Here is a 12319-nt window from a genome sequence, read left to right on the forward strand (position 1 = left end):
TGTCAACCAAGCTGCTGCAGTCCTTCTCATCGGACGACGACAAGCTCAATTAGCTCTATGGTAGTCTACTCGTGGGACCTCGTGTAATAATATAATAAAGATCTATTCCTACATAAGCCGTCACGGGCACTTGCCTGAACCTAAAGAAATTGTCTGTAGTTTTAGTTCGGATCACACTGTCACAGATGTATCTTCGTGACTCTGAATATGATTTATGAGTCCCCCTACAAGTCTGCAAAAATTGGCAGAATTATAGGCCACTGTGAACACAGAAAGATAACGATAAAGATAAGAGAAGCGACTGTGCCTCGTCCCTATTCCTTGTTTCAATTTGATTTAATATGTCTGCTACATGATGATTACTCATGACGATTGCTGATATGTTGAGTCACTCGTATAGCCACTGATTCAGCTGGGTCATCATTCCATATATTGTATTTAGATTATTATAGTTTTGGGAGTCACGACGCATGTAAAGGGAATAGAGGTACACTACCACAGAAAACACCTGTAGCATCGTGTTGACAGCCAAAATTGGCACTAACCGGTCTGACTGGTATGACCGAGCGGTCTGACCGGTCAAGGCACTTTGGCCTGTCCGGCAGGGGCCGACCGGTCTGACCGGTCCAGGTAGAGTCCGAGTACAACTAGAGATTTTTATAGATTTAGATATATAAATAGGATTTTTTGGGGGATAAGTCCACCCCACCCTATAAATATAAAGGGTCACGGCCGATTAGAGAATACAATCGAACAAAATCAATACAAACTCTACTTTTTATCTTCTTCTCCAAACCCTAGCTTTTCCAACCCCATCTGCTGTTTTTCCCTCGTCTCTGTGACGTTTGAAGGCGTTCTAGGTGGCCTGCCGATCCTAGAACAACCCTACGTGCGCCTACCCTGACGGGGTCCCTCCCGGGTTCGCGTTTGTCGGCCGTCGCCGATTCTCACCGGCGACCGGTCTGACCGCTCCACGCAGAGAGAGCTGCATCAAGCTCTTTCTCGCGCCGCACGATCTAGTGCGTTCATGTGTTGACCGAGATTTGCGACAACATACTTTTTGGCGACTCCACTAGGGAAGAAAGATCTTGGTTAATAGAACCGATCTAATCTACTCCAAAGAAGATGGGCTCCAACACAGAAATCGACAAGGAGAACATCATCCCTTCATATGAGCATCTTCCGGAGGATGTTCATTTGCTGCTGGAGGAGCGCAAGAAGAAGCGTGATGAAGAAGATCTACAAGCGGCGCTTGCGAGCATCAAGGTCGGTCGATGCGGCAAAGTCACCACGATCAAAGAGATCGACTTCACTTCTACCTCCTCAGATGCATCTACTGAGGTAACATCTGCTGCAACTGCTCCACCTTCTGGTGTTACTATGGAACAAATTCAGAAATTGTTAGCTGAGCGTGATGTTTATTGGGTTAATTGGCTTAGCTCTAAGGAAAGGGAATCGGCTGGTAAGAAACCAAAATCAGCCGATGAACCTCCATCTGTTTCTACTTCTGAATTTTATGTTCCTCAACCATCGGCAGCATCTCCTACAAGTCAACCTCAATATGGGATGCCGATAAATTATTTCAGTGATCAAACTGTTACACCCACATACACTGATCCTATTATGAGTATTCCTGGTTCGGCCAACATTAGCCGAACGAACGAGATTGTTCAGTACACACCACCAGAAATCTCCAGGAATTCAGTGCCACACCCCGGTCCTATCTCCGACGAGATGTTTGACCGATATGTGCAGCATTGGCAAAACCGGCAAAGACCGGTATATCAGCCCGGTCAGACCGGTTCCCCCCAACCGGTTCGACCGGTCGTACCGACCGGTCCGACCGGTCCATCCGGTCAGTTTGTTTCAAACCAGCGAGAGGTATCTACATCCACACAACCAAATTCTTCGAGTAATTTCGATAAAATACTTACTGATTATAAGAATGATTTGGCTAATCTGTTTAGGGAAAGTTTTGGAGTGGATGTTAGAAGTAAAACCCGCACATACCAAAAGCCGTATCCTACTTCGTTTGATTCGGTTGCATACCCTGCTGGTTTTAGGTTGCCTGAGTTTGTTAAATTCAGTGGGGAAGATACTAGGAGTACATTTGAGCATATTAGTCAGTATCTTGCCCAATTAGGAGAAGCTGGTTCAATAAACGAGTTGAAAGTACGTTTATTTTCTTTATCTCTAACTGAAACCGCTTTCTCATGGTTTTCATCTTTGGTACCTAATTCTATTGGTTTATGGGAACAATTAGAGCAGAAGTTCCATGAGCACTTTTTCTGTGGGTATGATGAGCTTAAATTGTCTCACTTAACATTGGTTAGACAATCGCGTGATGAATCTGTCAATGATTATATAAGACGGTTCCGCAATACAAAAAATCGATGCTTTAGTGTGAATATTGCAGAAAAGGATTTAGCTGATTTGGTTTTTAATGGCTTGCACTCTCATATTAAAGAAAGATTAGGGGGCTATGATTTCTTTACCGTTACTCATGTGCATCAAAGAGCTTTGGCTATAGAAAGCCGAAGCAAAGAGCCTCAAGATTCTCAAAGACATCATCGTTCTAGTGTGCATACTTTAGAATGCAATTCAAATTGTTCGGACGATGAATCTAATGATGTGTATGCTGCTGAGTTCGCTTGGCCATCTCAAAATAAACCATTTACTTGTTCTGCTCTTAAGCCGATTCAGAAAAATCGGCAAGATGAACGATTTACTTTTGATGTATCCAAGTGCGAGAGAATATTTGATGAGTTATATAGGATTGGATATGTTAAGATGTCACATACTCTACCGCTGCCTGAAGAGTTGAAGCGGCGAGCATATTGCAAGTTTCATAATATTTTTTCACATGCTACTAATGATTGCAATGTGTTACGTAGACAAATTCAATCGGCCATTAACGAAGGACGATTGGTTACTCCTAATATGCAGGTTCATCAGAATCCTTTCCCAGTGCATGTGTTGGAATTGAAAAATCCTAAGTGCTAGTTCGGCCAAGTCAAGCCGAATCAACCAAGGGGAAGAATGTAGTTATTGGTGATGAAAGACCTGAAAAGAAGCTGACACAGGAGATCCCTCAAGGTGCAAAAACACTCTGGGGGCAAGACAAGAAGAAGGCCGACAACAAGTCGACCGGTCTGACCGGTCATGGGACCGGTCTGACCGGTGCGCCCAGTAAATCTGGAAACTCCTCCAAAATTAAGACAAGGCCGAGTTTTAAAGAACTCTTGGCTAAATATGAGAAGGAAGGGAGTGCTCAGAGACAGAAGGGGCCACCAAGCAAAGTCAAGGATACGGGATCATCGTCAAGACATCAAGAGCAATCGAGTCAAAGTAATTATACATCATCTAGTGGACCGATTGCTCCATGGTATTGTTGGTATCCTTATTTTTATACACCTATGGATTATAGTAGGATGCATATGCAATCATATTATATTCAATATCCTCCTATGTATCCAAATCATGCATTATTACAAAGACCGATTGTTGCTAGCAATAATCCGGTCAAGCAAGATGTTGATTGCAGCAAAGAGAATGGGAAGAGCAAGGAGCAAGATTCAAAGTATTTATAGCCGACGTGGTGTCCCTCAAGTTTGTCTCATACTTAGAAGCGAAGGCTGCAACGTATGCGCAAGATGGAGGCAATGGGACAACAAGTGGAGACCGTGCCAAAGACGTCAACGACATTGAAGAAGGTGTGGCGGCCCAAACAAGTTGTTTCAACATTGACTTGAGCAAAACATGGCTGATGTAGTGTTAATCATCGCCCTTAGACAATTTTGGCTCAGAAGAATGTTTTTTTGGTAAGCAAGCTTTACCAAAAAACAGGGGGGCATATGTTGATAGCCAAAATTGGCACTGACCGGTATGACCGAGCGGTCTGACCGGTCAAGGCACTGTGGCCTGTCTTGCAGGGTCCGATCGGTCTGACCGGTAGGTCCGACCGGTCTGACCGGTCCAGGTAGAGTCCGAGTACAACTAGTGATTTTTATAGATTTAGATCTATAAACAGGATTTCTTGCGAGATAAGTCCACCCCAGCCTATAAATATAAAGGGTCACGGCCGATTAGAGAATACAATCGAGCAAAATCAATACAAACTCTACTTTTTATCTTCTTCTCCAAACCCTAGCTTTTCCAACCCCATCTGCTGTTCTTCCCTCGTCTCCGTGACGTTTGAAGGCATTCTAGGTGGCCTGCCGATCTTAGAACAACCCTACGTGCGCCTACCCTGACGGTGTCCCTCCCGGGTTCGCGTTTGTCGGCCGTCGCCGATTCTCACCGGCGACCGGTCTGACCGCTCCACGCAGAGAGAGTTGCATCAAGCTCTTTCTCGCGCTGCATGATTTAGTGCATTCGTGTGTTGACCGAGATTTGCGTCAACACGTCGGCTCAGATGATCTGTAGCTGTGGGAAAGCAATTGACGATATGCATGTGACGCTATAAATCATATTTGTAGCCTGTGAGGACATGACCTCCGTGCATACGACCATGCTTGGAGAATGGCATAGAGACCAAAGAGATCAGCAAGGATTTTCAAATCGAGATGGAGGCCCAAAGCTTATCCGGTTTGAGTCGCCAATGGGAAGCCCAAATCAAGTTCGAGTCCACCTCGGAGTTCAGGAGCAGCACGCACTAAAAATGATGCCCAAGCCTCATACGGAGTCCAATTTGAGCGTTCTTTATATGCGTGGAAAGATAATTTCGTAGAGTTTCCAATGGAACTGGTTTCAGGCCCAAATTCCATCGGAGTTGATAGGAATCATCAAAACAAGTGGACATCCAAAATCTATCAAGGTGCTGCGACACATCTTTTGGGTCCATTAGGGATGTGTCCAGGGGGTTATGCACACCCTAAACCTCATATTATCAGTAGCCACTGCCTCATTAGGGTTTGGGGTTTTGTTTGAGTTTAGTTTTCTATCGAGAAATTGAATTGTTCATTGTAACTGTGTCGATTAGTCCTTTTACAGTGATCCAGGGCCTCTGTTCTTGTTCTACTCGACTGTGGCGATTAGTCCTTTCATGTTCAGAGCATGAACCTTTTATTATCCTATTTTGCCTCATTTACATCTGCAATTTCAGATTGTGTTCTTATCGTTCTTGTTTGTGTTCTTCGATTCACTTGCAGAAAATTCAATTGGGTTGTGCTCTGCTGATCACCTTTGGAGCAGCGGTGTAACGGTGGTGGGTTTCGAATCCTTGCTAGTTAGAAGCCTTGATCATGAGTTGAGTGTTCCACAAATCGAAATTACCATACCTCTCGGAAGATCCCCGCGCTTGGCGCTATAAATTGGTATCAGATTCCGGGTTTGCCGTGAGGTATTACAATGTTTTTCCCCTCTTTAGATTCGTTTTGTGTTTCCCTTACCTAGAGTCCATGAAAAGCCATACACAAACAGTCTTGTTTATCGCTGTCCTATCACCCTTTGTGCCGGTGCAATTTTTTATTTTTCAGATTGCTTCACTGAATTTTAGTCCCTCCGTTGTCGTTGTGTTTGCCGTGTCTAGGTTTGTTGAGTCCAGCTTGAGTCAAGTCGTGTCTCTGTGTTGTGGTGTCTCACACTTTGGTTCTATTGTGCGCCTTCATGCAAATGTGTGAACAAAAAGGTTCCAAGGGCTGTTGTTAGCTAGTACCATGTTGTGCCAAAAAAAAATAAACAGCAGCAAGATTTTCTACCTACGCACGTGGAGAAAAGTTAAAGAGTCTACGTTGGCTGTACCTGTACAATTCTTGTGGCACTTTCTTCTATTAAAAAAATCAGTAAGAAAAAGGCAAAGAGGTGCAAAAAGAAAAAGAAAGAAAAAGCCGCACCCCAAAAGCAAAAACGGGAAGGGAAGAAAAAAATTCAGAAGTGCTTACATCTTTTTTAGTCCCTCTGCTGAGTTGTATCCTTTGCTTGCTTAAACTAGGTCTCATACGAGTTTAGGCCGGTGATGTAGACTAGCTTGGGACTACTTTTCAGTCTTGCAATTTCTGAATTGAATTGTTGCTCATCCTTGCTACCATATTGTGCCTATCCAAGCTCCACATACTTCTGATCAGTACAGGTTCACCTTGCAATTGTTACACTCAAGCTACAATAGGTATCATTAACCGGCCACCGTTTGTACCACTCATGTTGCTTTGGTAAGAACACTTGTAAGAGCGCGTGGTAAGATACTTGAGAGTGTGCGACTTTGCCCCTTGACCACATCCTAGTAGATTATAGGAAAATATACATTTGTGTGTTTTCTTGTTTGCTACTAATAATGGCAGGTTATATAGCACTCACCGCTACAGCTACAGTTCCTCCAACAGGTCATTCTAAACGATCACCCCCACCTACTTATGATGGTATATGTGCTGAAAAAAATATTGAGTGGGAACTTGCAATTGATAATGTTTTTTCACAATGTTGTATCTGTGAATGGAGAAAAAATTCAGAATGCCACTAGTATTTTAACAGATAGTGCATCAGTTTGGTGGGATAAGTTGTGTGAATCTGATAAACCTAGAACATGGAACGACATGAAAACCCTTATGGGAGAAACTTTTATTCATGTATCTAGTTGTGAAGATAAGGTGCATTCTTTGGAGGATACATCCCTTGTTGTATGCCCTTCTATGTCTAACATTTTGCAGACCAACCAAGTATATGAGAAAGACACGAATGGCATAACAGGAGACGACATGGTTGCTGCACCAAATTTAATACAAGAGCCATCCATTGCTGTCACACATGTCATAGCTGAGCAGGCGACCAAAGGTACTGAATTTTGTTCTACTACACTCACAGAAGGTGAGCATTCTGTTGACGTGCTGAATTTTTACACCAATGGTGCTATTCTTGAGCAACTATTAGTGGAACCTTCTCTTAATTTACCTTTATCACAAGATAATTTTCTTGATGTTCCTTGTGAGAATGATGACGTGCATGATAATATTTATATTATACCCCTGCAACCATTGATGAAAGATCATGCTATATGTGTATTGGAATCAAACACTTGTGCTGAAAATAGACATTTTCTTCACATTACTAGTGATGTTGATGAGCTGAAATTGTTGTCTTCTTTAAATACTTTGGGCTACATTGACTTTGATGTTTGGTGTAACCTTAATTAGTTGGAGGAGAAACTTTTTGCATATGCTGATTTGCCATGGTTTTGACATACATATTGTGGTAGAACCACTCAAATTAATCCGGCTCAAGTGCGCTAGTCATCACCTTAAAGACAATCCAACTATCACACACTTCAAACGGAGTAATCTAACAGTCCAGTCGGGTAATATCCCGGTGAAACCACTTGAACTAGGATCGAACAAAACGTACACAAAACCCGCACGAAGGCGAGCCCAGAGTTTACAACATTCCACAACTTTTACATCACTGAGTCTTAAATTGTATTATAAACCTAGTTTGAAATTCATAAAGGTAGTTCAGAGTTTAACTGCAGCAGAATCAGGTAAGCTTACCGATTATCATATTTCTCGGCATGTGGTTAGTATATTCAAATACTTAACCACCACTACCACACACGCATGAGTTGTTGTGATGGTAACAAGTCATAAATTAATTCACTATAAACTTGTAATCCAATCAACTCAAGTGATAAAGTAAAACACTTTGACCTACATTTCATTGGGGCAGTTATTTATAGAGTATTATTTATAGCTTGGCCTTTTATTGGGACACTAGTAAGTTGGCCCATGCTAACGCTACGGATAAAAAAACAACATATGTAATATTTATGTGTAAGTGTGCTCGTGTTAACGCTACGGATAAATTTCAGACATACAAAGCCATTACATTGTTCCAGGCCAAACTATTGCTACACAACCACATTCATCCCCACGCTCCATCCGCATCTGCTCTCTTCGCCTCCCTCGCGCAGTCCCCAACTGCCACCACCTGCAGGATTCTGCAGCCGCGTGCACCGCCCCTGCGCGTGATCGAAATCAGTTTAGAAATCATAACAGAAAATAATGTTTTCTTTTATGTGCAGGTAAAGTAATTTTGTTTGAAAATTGAAATGCCTCAAGTTTGCCACAATTGGCAGTGTCATCATCACAATATTAGCGGTTGCAGGCTTGCAACACACAAAAACACTATACTATATGGACAAGTGCGCTAGCGAAGTTTCTTCAGAAATAAAAATCTTGCTGCTTATTAATTCGATTTCCTGTATAAAACAAATTAATTGTCTACTGAGAGGCACCATGGGCAGGCGCTGGACACCGGTGCCACGACCGACCGGCCAGCGCCTCCATGTGCACGACGCCCGTAGAGCAGCAGCAGCAACATACAGTTGAGGACCCGATTCACACAAGATTAGACCATTGATACGCCACCCAAGTTCTTGACCTTAACTCAAAACAAACAAAACCAAGTAGATTGTGATAACAAGTAACAAGTTACAAATCTGAAGCACCAAAATTGTACCAAGACAAAGTTAACTCATGGCAGACTTAAAAAAGATCTGCATCAACATATTAACAGTTACTGCCAACATGAAATCCCCGCTCCCTCTCTCTCTCTACAAATAAAAATTCACCATATGTTAGTATTGTTTGACAAACATGACATATGAAACATGGATATCAGGAAGCATGACACCCTATGAAGTTGTAATACCTATTATTCTGGTAATATATATTCTCATATTATCTGGTTACGAAGCATGTTTAAGTGAATCTGCGATAGAAAAGAGCTCTTTTATATTTCTAGATATGTACTTAGTTGGCCAAATCCACTGCTAAAAAAATAATGAGTTGATCATAAATAAAACAGTTAGTTACTCTCCTAAGCAGTAACCTATCATGGTTCCAATGATCATAAATCACAGAAGTAGAAATCTCTCAAATGACAGGCATATTCAAGAAGCAATAAGCAATCGGCACACGTCCCTCTCACAAGGAGATATCGACACGAATAACTGCTTCTCCTCTGCGTTTACCTGCACAGGAACCGGTGGGTGGGCGCCGACTGTCGCAGCACAGCGTATCAATGGCTGCGCCGCCGCCGGCCCTCATGCCAGCATGGCACAAAAGCTACGCCGACCTGCTGCGCGTCCGGCCAGCACCTCCTCGCAAACGAGCGGCGATGCAGGAGGCCGCGCCAGCGCCGCCGGAAAGGTGAGGGCCGCTCCATGTCGCCCAGACAGAGGAACCCGGCGTCAAGGCAGATCCAGCCAAGAGAGTCTTAGATCCGGCGAGGGAGAGGGTATATCCGGACCCCGGCGGCAAGCCGGCCGCGGCGTGCCTTGCCCCGACGGCGAGCGCCGCACGGAGGCCGCGGAGGGCCTCCCACCGCCCGCGATGGCGGCACGCCGGCCGCGGGGGTCTTGCCTCGGTAGGCACGCGCAGGGCGCGCCGCACGGCTGCCGCGGAGGCCCTTCACCCGTCCCGGCCAGCGGCGTGCCCGGAGGCGCAGGGCGGCAGCCCCCGCCGGCCTCGGGGTAGGCACGCGCAGGGGCCGCGGCGCACGCCTGGAGGCATAGGGCGGTAGCCCATGCCGGGGAGCAGGCGCGCGCCGCACGCCTGGAGGCGCAGGGCGCCAGCCCACGCCGTCCGCGGGGCACGGACGCGCCACGCGGCCCGTCAGCGTTCCCGGCGAGCGGAGGAGCGCCGACGTCGGCGTGTCCAGGGGGCGGAGGCTGCCCCTTACTGTGGTGTGGCCGGCCGGCGGCAGGGGGCCAAAGGAGGAGGCGGCTGCGGAACGGTGAATGCGTGCCCTGGCGGGCGGAGGAGCGCCGATGGCCGCGTGTCCGGGTGGCGGAGGCCGACCCTTACGGCGGTGTGGCCGGCCGGCGGCGGGGGGCCAAAGGAGGAGGCGGCGGCGGAACAAATGAGGAGGCGGTGGTGTTTTTTTTTCGGGAGACGGGGGGGCGAAAGGTGGAGGCGGGGGTCTGGGGTGGGGTTTTGGGTTTGGAGTCCGCGGGGCGTGGGGCGGCGTTGAAGCCTTTGGATCTCGTCCGTCCGATTGGTCAGCGATGAAATCTGGTCTCTCCATTTTTGTTGTAGGTGATGGTCTGGGTGGAATGTTTTGGTGCGCATAGAGTTCCTCTCGCAGCAGGGGCGTTAGCTGGATGGCAGAGGAAAGGGCGGTAGTGGAGGGGGCTGGGCGAGCGGCATTGATGCCGAGGAGGGGACGGGCGCGGCCAGACGGCGGTGCAGGAGCTTGGTCGCGCTGCGGGCATGCGGCGTCGGCGTAGGCATTGCCAGGTCGGGGTCGCGGCAGGTCGCGTCCGCAGGTACGGCTGGGCAGCGCTCTGCAGGTCATGGTCGGGCGGCGGCTGCTCTGCCATGCCATGGTCGGGCTGCAGGGAAACAGAGTGAAGAGAGAGAGGAAAAAGACCGATTCAAAATGATTTTCCTCAGTAGTTACGTGGACTGTCCACCAGTAATAGGCGGACTATCCGCCAGTAGTGGAGAAAATAAACATAACACCGGACAGTCTGCCAAGGTACGTGGACGGTCCGCCGGCGAGCTATAGGAAAAATTTACGTTCGGACGTCCTAAGAGCAAGGCTTGTGGTTTCGCTCGCTCCCGGCGAAAAGAAAGCCTCCGTGGACAGCAATTAATGCTACCGCGGCAGCAGCAGCACGCGGTGCAAGCAGCAGCGGCCAATGAGCAGCGAGCGTGACAGCATCGCAGCGAATAGGAGCTCCGCGCGCTCGCATGCGCCTGCTCCCAGCCGGCGTCTCGCGAGACGGTCGTTCTCTTCTCTCTCCTAATTTCTCTCTCTCCCACGTCGGACGCCGCCGGCTCTCGGTCGCCCATAATACTTGCTCTAAGGCTTAATGCAAAAAGTTTGGGTGTCCGAACGTTTCTACTGCAAACGGTCTGCCCATGGAAACCGGACTGTCCACCGCTCGGATTTCAGTTGGCGGTTCGGATGTCCGAACATCCCGACTGCAGACGGTCCGCTCCAGCTGACATAGGCATTTGTTATAATTGTAATTGATTATGCATGGTGACATGGTTAATGATCTTGTTAACCACTTTTTAAACACCTGGGGTGTCACACATACTATGCTTTTGGCACATATAACATTCAAGGAGACTATACCATACATCGAGTTTATATTTGTGCAAATCTGAAATCTCCTTTGGCTGTGAAAGAATCTGATCAGGTAGATGGATGCAATAGCAATAATCTTGTCATGCCATGTTCCTCTAATTTTCCTTTAAAGACACAAGTTAAATCCAAAGAAGGGGAGCATATGTTTCTAGTTAGTACTCATCTTTTGCAGGATAGTATTGACAAAGATCGTATGCATTATGATCGTGAAGCTTACAAGTTTTCTGACATCTGTATTAGAGAAGACATCCGGACCAATTGGATACATGGTCATGTTTCATCTCACAGTTTCAGTTTCCATTATTTTGGCAACCCCGTTTGCTGTCGCATTGTGAAGAATCAGTTTCAAGCACAATCGACACCGAGTACGACTTTTCATCAAGAGGGGGAGGATGATGAGGACATGACCTCCATGCATATGACCACCGCTTGGAGAATGGCATAGAGACCAAAGAGACCAGCATGGATTTCCAAATCGAGATAAAAGCCCGAAGCTTATCCTGTTCGAGTCGCCAAGCTAGACGGCCAAATCAAGTTCGAGTCCATATCGGAGTCCAAGAGTAGCACGCACTAAAAGTGACGCTCAGGCCCGAAGCTTATCCGGTTCGAGTGGCCAAGCTGGAGGGCCAAATTAAGTTCGAGTCCATATCGGAGTCCAGGAGCAGCACACACCAAGAATGACGCCCAGGCCGCATATGGAGTCCAATTTGGACGTTCTTTATATGTATGGAAAGATAATTTCGTAGAGCATACAATGGAACTGGTTTCAGGCCCAAATTCCATCGGAGTCTGGGAATCGTCAAAACAAGTGGACTTCCAGAATCTGTTAGGGTGCTGCAATACCATCTTTTGGGCCGTTGGCCCGTGATCGTGTAGGGGTCCATTTGGGACGTGTCCAGAGGGTTATGCACATCCTAAACATCTTACAATCAGTAGCCGCCGCCTCATTAGGGTTTGGGGTTTTGTTTGAGTTTAGTTTTCTTATCGAGAAACTGAATCGTTTATTGTAACTGTATCGATTAGTACTTTTACAGTGATATAGGGCCCTTGTTCTTGTTCTACTCGACTGTGGCGATTATATTAGTCCTTTCATGTTCAGAGCTTGAACCTTTTATTATCCTATTTTTCCTCATTTACATCTGCAATTTCAGATTGTGTTCTTATTATTTTTGCTTGTGTTCTTCAATTCGCTTGCAGGAAATTCAATCGGGTTGTGCTCGGTTGATCACCTTTG

The sequence above is a fragment of the Panicum virgatum genome, chromosome 7K (assembly GCF_016808335.1).
Source record: "Panicum virgatum strain AP13 chromosome 7K, P.virgatum_v5, whole genome shotgun sequence".
Classification (NCBI taxonomy): Eukaryota; Viridiplantae; Streptophyta; class Magnoliopsida; order Poales; family Poaceae; genus Panicum; species Panicum virgatum.